General features: G+C 41.5%; 1 long non-coding RNA gene across 1 annotated transcript; it reads left to right on the top strand.

The window, feature by feature from the left end:
• The first annotated feature begins 5,681 nt into the window (after positions 1-5,681).
• Positions 5,682-7,982, top strand: LOC125156110 (uncharacterized). Its single transcript, XR_007148474.1, has 3 exons — positions 5,682-5,774; positions 6,370-6,404; positions 7,778-7,982. It is a non-coding gene; the product is annotated as an uncharacterized LOC125156110 (long non-coding RNA).
• The last annotated feature ends 1,709 nt before the right edge of the window (positions 7,983-9,691 follow it).

Raw genomic sequence — 9,691 nt, 5'->3', positions numbered from 1 at the left:
CTCACCAGTGCAGGGCTGAACTTCTTCACCTTGCTCACCACGAGGACATTCATGACTCAAACAGCGAGGAGGTGACCAAACTGACACATCCGAGGCAGCCAGACCTCCAGCAGTCAAGCTTCCCAGCCCTGCTCAGCCTCTCTGCTTTGAGGTCAATTATTATAAACTATCATTTTTCTAGGAGGCTCTTAGTTAAATGGTTGTATAAACCATGGCTCTGTTTCTCTGCAGTTATAATTCAGAGCCTCTGGTACAACAGTAATCCCTGGTTTAATCTTTTCTCTCTCTCTCTATTTCTTTTTTTCTCTCTTCTTCAACTGCTTCTCCACCTCACTCCTAACTCAACAGTTTCCAGCTGTGTATCGCTTGGCTCTGCTTCCACCCCAGATTTTTCTATAACATTCAGTTGAACTCCTTCCAGGTCCCAGATGTGCTATTTATTTATGCTGAAGCATCTGGGCCTCAACACAGCCCTGTCACTGCAACATGGAAAACCTGCAAAAAATTCAACTGGCAGCTAGCTGGCAGGCTGCACCATCCTGACAAACCAGGGAGGCATTTCAAAGGTGTATGGGTGAGGTCAAAGTGAGGGGCGTGAGGGGTGATGGCAACCCAGGCGAAGCCAGAAGCTCACACTCTCCCATGCTGTGGCTTTTAGATGAGTCTAGTAACACTGGAAGATGAGGGTCTGATTTATTTCAAAGCAGGATAGTGCCCAAATAACTCATTCTCCTCTGTAACTGACCTGGAAGCAAGGTTACCCAATGGGGTTGTCATCCCAAAGTGATGGGGCTCTGAGCACCAAGGAAGACAGTCCAGAACTTGGGATTGTGGGGGCCACTGGGGAGGGACACTGGACTGGGAGCCAGAGTCCTGGTTCTGGTTCAAATTTTCTCCCGCCCCACCCCCTTTTTGAAAAAATATTTATTTATTTATGGGAGAGCACAAGTGGGGGAGGAGCAGATAAAGGGGAACAGAGGATCTGAAGTGGGCTCTGAGCTGACAGGCTGACAGCAGTGAGCCCAATGTGGGGCTCAAACTCACAAATTGCGAGATCATGACCTGAGCTGAAGCCGGATGCCCCGACTGAGCCACCCGGGTGCTCCTCTCCTGCTTCTTTTCATGACCCTAAGAAAGCCTCTTCATCTGGGATTCTATAGCCTTTCCCACAAAATTAGAAGATTGGGTTAAATGGTGAGATTTCAAGCTTTTTCTTTAAAAAAATTCAACCTAAATCTTAAGTGGAAGTCTTTTATGTGAGTTTAATACTATGGTGCAAGGAAGTGGTAATGACAATGTTTTGTTAAACAGCATTGCTGGTAGCCATTCCAGTGCACACTGGATCCCACAGAATTCAAAGGCGGGGGGGGGGTGTGTCAGAAGTGTGCCTTCCCAACATTCAAGCATCCTCACCTTGAGAGTCATGGGGCTTGGCCACATGGCTACCCTTCTCGATGGCGTAGAGAACAAGCCCCTCAATTGGCACTCTCTCTTCCTTTTTCCTTCCCTGGGCCAGTCTAACTTCCTCCACCCCCTCCTCCTTTTTATTACCCTCTTATCCTTAGTTTCCTGCTGATATGGCTAGTCATTCAGTTCCATCCTCTCTGAATGGGCCAGGTAGAGCAGGCATGGGACAGAACCATTTATAACGTCAGGTGAAACAAATGCTTGGCACACGAATCTTCCGGATTACTAAATGGAGCCTCTCTTGGCAGATTTTCTGTGTATTGTATCAAAAGAAACTATTCACTCTCTTTATCCACCTTGAGTCTTGTTACCGAAAGCCTCGCTTATCCTAGCCCTAGCTTGTGTGGCAAGCCCCAGGAATAAGGGTAGGGGCGAGGATGGGTCTGTGCCCCTCTGTCTAGCCATTTCTGAGATAACTTTGTTGAAACTTGAGGGTTCCTTAAAGCATACTTTGAGGACCACTGCACAAAATATAATCATCGCTCCCAATCCTTGGGTCCTAAAAACTCAGAGAAGAGTAGTCTTCACTTAGATTAGAATCCTAGGAAGTTTTTGGACTAGAGGACTTTTGGAAATTCCCCCATCCTCTCTTAGCTGCTGTTTTGAGGGAAGTCTACACCAATCCAGAGTCTTACCAGTTGAGGGAAATTCCCCTTGAGGAACAATTCATAACTCCTAGCACAATATAGCTATCCTCAGGTGACAGAACTTTCTCTCCAATGGTGGAGTGTGAGATACTCTAGGCACATTTCAGTTTTGGAGAATATCGCTCCATACAGGTGACTTCTTATTCACAGACCCAGGAGTCCAGGTGGTCTAGAGGTGAGGGCTGTGCCACCAAAGGAGATCCCACATCATCTCGGCTCTGTGGACAAATGATTATTTTCCCTCTGATCTTCAGTGAATGGTATAGCACCATACTTAAAGCTGTTATACATTGTATTATGTTCTCCAAATATTTGCTGCCCTACTGAGTGATGGATTAAGATCTCCTGGCTACATGAATGTTGAGCGTAGTCACTGATTTGCTTTGGCCAATGAAATGTGAGAAGTGATGCATATCACTTCCAAGATAATACTCTCAAAGCTCATGTGAAATTCTACCATCTTTCTTTTCTCTCTTTTAACAAAGGGCAATATATGAAAAGGGCAATATCCCAAATAGTGGTTGCATCATCAGCCTGGGTCTCAGAATGATGAGGATGTGAAGAGGCACCAGACCCAAGACAGACATGTGATAAATATGAAGCATGAACAAGATATACACCTTTGCTTTTGTAAGCCTCATTCTAGCTCAACTGTTTCTCATGGATTAGGGGCCAGACACACCTAGCTCGGAGTTTCAGCTGTAGAACCTCAGACAAATCATTTAACCTCTTGAAGCTTCCATTTTCTCATCCATGAAATGGAGATGAAAATGGCACTCATCTCACTGGGTTGTTGAGAGACTTAAATACAAAAATGCAAGTAAACTGCTCAGCACAGTGCTGATACTTAGAAAACACTTGATACATGTTACCTACTATTATTGTAAAACATATTTAGGGCACAGGAATAAAAACATGGGCGTATATGAAAGAGATGAACAATTATGAAGCAGGATAATTGGTCATAAATCTTCTTTTAACACTTAATTTTTAAAAATAATACTCAGTGGGGCACTTGGGTGGCTTAGCCAGTTGAATGTCTGACTCTCGATATTGGCTCAGGTTGTGATCTCACGGTTTGTGAGACTGAGCCCTGTGTCAGGCTCTGTGCTGGCAGCATGGAGCCTGCTTGGGATTCTCTCTCTCCCCTTCCCTCTCAAAATAAATAAATAAATAAATAAATAAATAAATAAATAAATAAATATTTAAAAAATATAACTCAGGGGGCGCCTGGGTGGCGCAGTCGGTTAAGCGTCCGACTTCAGCCAGGTCACGATCTCGCGGTCCGGGAGTTCAAGCCCCGCGTCAGGCTCTGGGCTGATGGCTCAGAGCCTGGAGCCTGTTTCTGATTCTGTGTCTCCCTCTCTCTCTGCCCTTCCCCCATTCATGCTCTGTCTCTCTCTGTCCCAAAAATAAATAAACGTTGAAAAAAAAATTAAAAAAAAAAATATAACTCAGTATTTATGACTCTATGCAGTAAGAATAATGGCTCCCAAAGATGTCCGAATCTCAATCCCCAGAACCTGTCAATATGTCACCTTATATAGCAAAAGGGACTTTGCAAATGTGATTAAGTGAAGGATTTTAGAGATGGCAGTTTATCCTGGATAATCCAGGTAGGACTGATGCAATACAAAGGGTTTTATAAGCGTAAGAGGGAGGCTGGAGAGTCAGCAAGAGAAGGAAATGTGAGGATGGCAGCAGAGTTAGGAGCGATCCAGTTGCTGGCTGGAAGAGTCAAGGAATGCAGGAAGCCTGCAGAAGATGGAGAGCCATTAGCATGGATGCTCTGCTATGGCCTCCATTAGGACACAGACCTGCCACCACCTGGATTTTAGTCCAGTGTGACCATTTGGACTTTTGACCTCCAGAACCATAAAATAATGTAATATAATATGCCACTAAATGTGTGGTAATTTGTTACAGCATCAATAAGAAACTAATTCAGGCCCAATCCTTTTTCTGTCATTTCAGCTTTGCTTCTTGTCAACAGGTAGTTTCATTTTCCTCAGTCCAAAATCAGAAAGGTTTGGGTAGGCCTTTTTTAGATCCCAATGCATGCTGACTCATCAATTGGGCCTCTGCCTGTGGCCATCCTTTCCTGCCAACTCCCTCCTCCATCTCACATGATCCCACCCTATCAATCTCACATACATAGTTTCAAATCATAAAAGGAATTTTCTATTTTAATTTTAAAATGACATGTTATACTTTGCTCACTGCATGTATTTTCCAGTAACTATTGAATGATAAAATTAAGGCCAGAAGGCCAGGCCCTTAGATAAACCTGAATTATGCCAGCATGTTTCTTATCATGACTTTTTCCAGAATTCTCTTCTAGCAAATGAATTCTTCCATCATCAAGAGAATGTCACATAAATTCTCTTGATGATAAATGAATTCATTTACTAGAGTAATATATGAGGCATATGGTAGCAATTTAAAAAAAATATCATTGGTTGCTGAAATTTTGTTTGATTATAAACAGGGAAAAGTGATTGTTGTTGTTTGCTTCTTTTAGGGACTTTTATTTTACTTCATAATTTTTTTTTTTTATTCCAGGATAGTTAACATACAGCATTATATTAGTTTCAGGTACACAATTTAGTAACTCAACAATTCTATACATTACTCTGTGCTCATCATGATAAGTGTATTCTTCAATCCCCATCACCTATTCCACCCATCCCCCCACTCACCCTCCCTCTGTAACTACCAGTTTGTTCTCTACAGTTGAGAGTCTGTTTCTTCGTTTCCGTTTTTTTCCCTTTGTTCATTTGTTTCTTAAATTCCACATATGAGTGAAATCATATCATATTTGTCTTTCTCCACTTGACTTATTTTGCTTAGCATAATATTCTATAGCTCCATCCATGTTGTTGCAAATGGCAAGATTTCATTCTTTTTTATGGCTGAATAACATTCCAGTGTGTGTGTGTCTATATATATATATATATATATATATATATATATATATATATACACACCACATCTTCTTTATCCATTCATCTATCAATGGACACTGGGGCTTCTTCCTATCTTGGCTATTGTAAATAACGCTGTAATAAACATAGGGGTGCATATATCCTTTTGAACTGGTGTTTTTGTATTACTTGAGTAAATACCCAATAGTGTGATTACTCGATCATAGGGTGGTTCTATTATTAATTTCTTGAGGGATCTCCATCCTGTTTTCCTTTTTATTGGTTTTGGTGATGGCAGACAAGAGACAAGAGGAGTATTTGTCATCTCTTTTGCACAGGCACTTTTCAAACATTTCAGCTCACCTGTCTGTAGTATGTAGGCTGTGCAGGTGCTTCAGGGGTCTCCCTTATGCTGGCAAACCTGGAAAGAAGCCTGCTCAATGTACTACCATTTCGAGGACTATCCCTGCCTCAGGGGTTCTTGGTTCCTTCACTGCTTGTGCTTGGAGTTAAGAGAATGAGTCACATGGGGAGGTGTAAATTTCCTGACCCTTCCAACTATAGTTCATAGAGTTAGCCACAAAACTTGTAAATATTCTCTTTGTGTTCTAAATTAAGATAGTAATTTTGTGCTCAGATTGCTTTTTTTTTTTTTTGCTTCCCATTGACTCCCAACTCACAGAGCCCAGGCTGAGAGTAAACAACTTTCCAGAATCTCCTCAACCATAAAATGCTGGTTAGTTTTTGTTATTTTCTCTATTAAAATAGGGTTGCAGTATGGGAGGGGTACCCTTTACCAGTCCTGGTGCCAGAAAATAAACCTTTTATCTTTCTTTATACCTTGCCTTTTCTTTCTTTCTTTTTTTAAAAAGTTTAATTTTGAGAGAGAGAGAGAGAGAGAGAGAGAGAGAGAGAGAGAGAAAGAGAGAATGAGAAGGGGAGGGGCAGAGAGAGAGGGAGAGAACGAATCCCAAGCAGGCTCTGTACTGCCAGTGCAGAGCCCAATTTGGGCTTGATCTCACAAACCATGAGATCATGATCTGAGCCGAAATCAAGAGTCGGATGCTTAACTGATTGAGCCGCCCAGGCACCTGGCTGACCTTTTATTCCTAAGTGTCCCCCCATTACTTTAGAGGTCAGGGCTGTGAGCAACGCCCCCCCCCCCCCCCCCCAAACTCGAAACTCCTCTCCTTTCTGATATCCAGTCCTAGGGAAGGGTGGTCTGGCTACTCTCCAGTGACCAGCATCTCCCTCTCGGAGTGTAGTGTAAAATCTTAATATGTACAGTATACTCACTATCCTCATGCTAGATTTTTACTATTACATTTCAGCCTGGATTCTGCAGTGGAAAACTTAACTTACTTAAGTAAGTGCAACATAACTTACTTTCATTCAATATTTTTATCTAAATATGGTTACACCCATTTTTAGCTAGATGTTGTAGGAATTGGTATCTGAACCATACCAAAGAGCAGATGGAGTTGGGTTTTTCTGAGGAAGACAAAGCATTAGGTTTTCTTGTCTTAGTTATGAAAATGCCAGCTTGAGCAATTAACTGGCTGGTGTCCTAATTGTCTTAATGTGTGAATCACAGGGGCCATATGGCCCACCTGATCAATTGTGTGGGTATGAAGAAGGGGAGGAAAAAAGAAATCCAAAGGGGCATAGTTAGTCACTCAAGTCTACCATTTATGTCAGAAGTGTGTTGGTTGCCAGTAAAGATTTGTAGATGTAGCTGCTGGGAGAAGCGAGCAGCATGGTGTGTCTCTGAGCTGGTCTTGCCTTCATATTATAGGGAGATGAAAATATTTTTTGGAGTCTAAATTACATGTGTGAAGAAACAGGAGGTAGCAATGGGGTTCTATGTATGAAGAAATAAAGCCAATTAAAAATAATTATCATCATCTTTGAAGTTCTAAAAAAAAAAATATTGTCAAGAATATAACCCCTCACTTGTGCCCATCTTGAGGAACAGCTGTCTCCCAGTTGCCATCAATTCTTCACTTGCCTTAATGGCAAAGGGTAGAGTCCTACCTTGGATCATATTACTGCTCTTTATTTTCAAAGGCTTTTCTTGAGTGGCAGCCACAAAAATCTCTCTTCTTTGGAAGAATTCAAATAATTTCCAGACATTCATTCATGATTTCACTTATAAACTTAGTTTAAAAAAAAAATAAGGGTGTAGAACAGGGATTTAAAAGTGAAGTCTACGAGCAGAATTGTTTTGTTTGGTTCTCACAGGATTTTTAAGAAATTTCACATTAAAAAAATGCAGATTTCTCCATGGCTGTAATTAGCTGGAGTTAAGTGGCAGTCGCTAGCCTGAGAAAGGGCATAACCCAATCTTCAATTCCCTACAGACGGGCACTGGGCTGGTTTCATTCACTTATACCACCTGCCCGGTCCTATAACTGAACCCTGGCCTGAATAACCACCTCGCACACTATTGGGAAACTGAGGTACAGAGTTACTCTGAGAGGCAAACACAGCTTAAGTCCGCAAGGACTCCACTTTGTGTGTGAATGGAAGTGGGGAAAAGGTTTTAAAAGCAACCGGAATGGTTTCTCTATAAACACACAGTGTGGGGGAAGCAAAGAAAGGAAAGTGATGGAGACAGAGAGATCGATGAGGAAATGGGGGAGGAGGGCATGGTTCTCAGGAGAGCTTTGTGCCCATTTGGTAGCAGGGGACAGAATGAAATCCACCACTCCGTTCCTCATGTGATATTATCTCCCACAGACAATGCCCAGGTTCCAGACACAGAGTCAACTGGAGATGGCCACATTTGCAGAGGCTGACTTCAAGACATACGTTCACTTTCTCCTCTAAATTCTATAAACTCTGTGTCCTTGGATGAAGCCACTATAGCTTGGGACCTGAACCACCACAGAACTGCTTTCATAAAGTGGCTCTCTGTCCTGCTCGCCAGCCTTTGTGGCTGGTGCTATAGGAGACGCCCATGGTACTGGATTCAGCATCAGGATGGTACCGGGGCTTTCAATTCTGATATTCCTTTCTGGGTTCAGTATTGAGAATACATGTGTTTTCTCTGAGAACATGTTTTTTCGTTTTGTTGCTGTTGTGTGTGTGTGTGCGTGTGTTTTTAACATTGCAAACATTATAAAGGTTATACCACATCTCCTTGCACTGGTAGGTTAAAGGCCAGATTTCTCTCCTTGCGCTGCTGGGTTAAAGGCCAGAATCTGTGGCCAGCCTCCAGTAAGTACAGCAGACATAGTGGAATGGGACACATTTGGGTACTTCATTCTGTTTTTTTTTTTTTTTTTTAATTTCCCAGCCCTTAATTTTCCTTTGTTCTTTTTTCTTGACTATAACTTTTTAAGTGCTTTTTAAAATGTCCTATTGTTATCAGATATTATACAAATACAGAATGAATAACCAAAATGGGCATTCCAGAAAGCAAGGAGTATCTGCAGTTAAATTAGCTCGAGTAAAAGGAAATGGAACCCCATGCTTATGGATACTAAGTTGATTGCAACATGTAATTGAACATTTTAACCACAAGATACTTTCCCATTAATTTAGAATTCAATTTAATTTTGGCTTAGTTCATTTTCCCAAGGTCTTTGATGTAAATTCCTAGCTTCATGAAGATCTATGACTTGTTTGATATAAAGTGTGTGTGTGGATCTTCTAATTGGTTTCTCTCACACCATAGTTAGCTGGCTGGAGTCTGAGATGTGCTGGGTGATATGAGAGGATTCTTTCCCCCACCTCCATCCCAGGGACCTTAACTCCGTGCCGGTTCTGGTCATCCTCCATGAAGATCCTGGCCTTCCTCAATCTCAGAAGCTAGTGTAAACCACGCAGGATCTTAGATTATATAAAGTGAAGGTGATTCCAATTTCTGTTTTTCATGTTGCCCTTTGTCAATGGCTTTTTCTGGGATTTGCCAAGACTCACATCCAAGTCTTGTTGGGATATTTTCCTCCCAATTTAGCTCCCAAGTGAAATTCTACCAACCTCACTTCCTTTTCTAGAGCATTTCTGTACTATTATTGTGTTGTTGGGAAAGGAGTAAGGATGTTAAGAGTGTGTCTGTGCGTATATATATATAGGAAAGGGAACAATCAAGATTAAAAAAAATATATGGGTATGATATGAACAAAACATTCCTGAATGCATAAAAAGAGATGTAGGGAAGAGAGAGACCTTGCATCCTACTGTTCTCTGCACTAGACAACATGTGGTGGTGTTGACTGAGGACAGCTTGTTTTGGTTTAGAAATTGAGGGTTGTTTAGTACAGGAATGGCTGTGGGGTAATTCAAGGAGAAGGCACTGTGCAGCTTACATATAAGGCAAGTTTGGTGTTTGTAACTCAGGGAGCTTCTTTTCTGGTTGGAGACAAAGTTGTAACCCAACTAGGAAAAATTCAAGTGTATGATAAATTACTGAATAACATTATTAAAAGTAATAACTGCAATAAATGGGGTGCACCCACAGTTCTAAATTCAACCCATAACCAATTTATGAGAGACGTTCTTAGAGAGCACTTAATTTGGCTTTAGGTTCTCTCCCTAAATTGTAGTGAAAATTTTCATATTTGGTGATTGGAGTTTAATGGATTTCTTGATGTTTATAATCACAACTATGTCTTAAGAGGCCTTCTTTTAATACCTTCTATTATTTTC

The sequence above is a fragment of the Prionailurus viverrinus genome, chromosome F2 (assembly GCF_022837055.1).
Source record: "Prionailurus viverrinus isolate Anna chromosome F2, UM_Priviv_1.0, whole genome shotgun sequence".
In the NCBI taxonomy this organism is placed as follows: Eukaryota; Metazoa; Chordata; class Mammalia; order Carnivora; family Felidae; genus Prionailurus; species Prionailurus viverrinus.
This window is presented reverse-complemented; position numbering and strand designations above follow the sequence as displayed.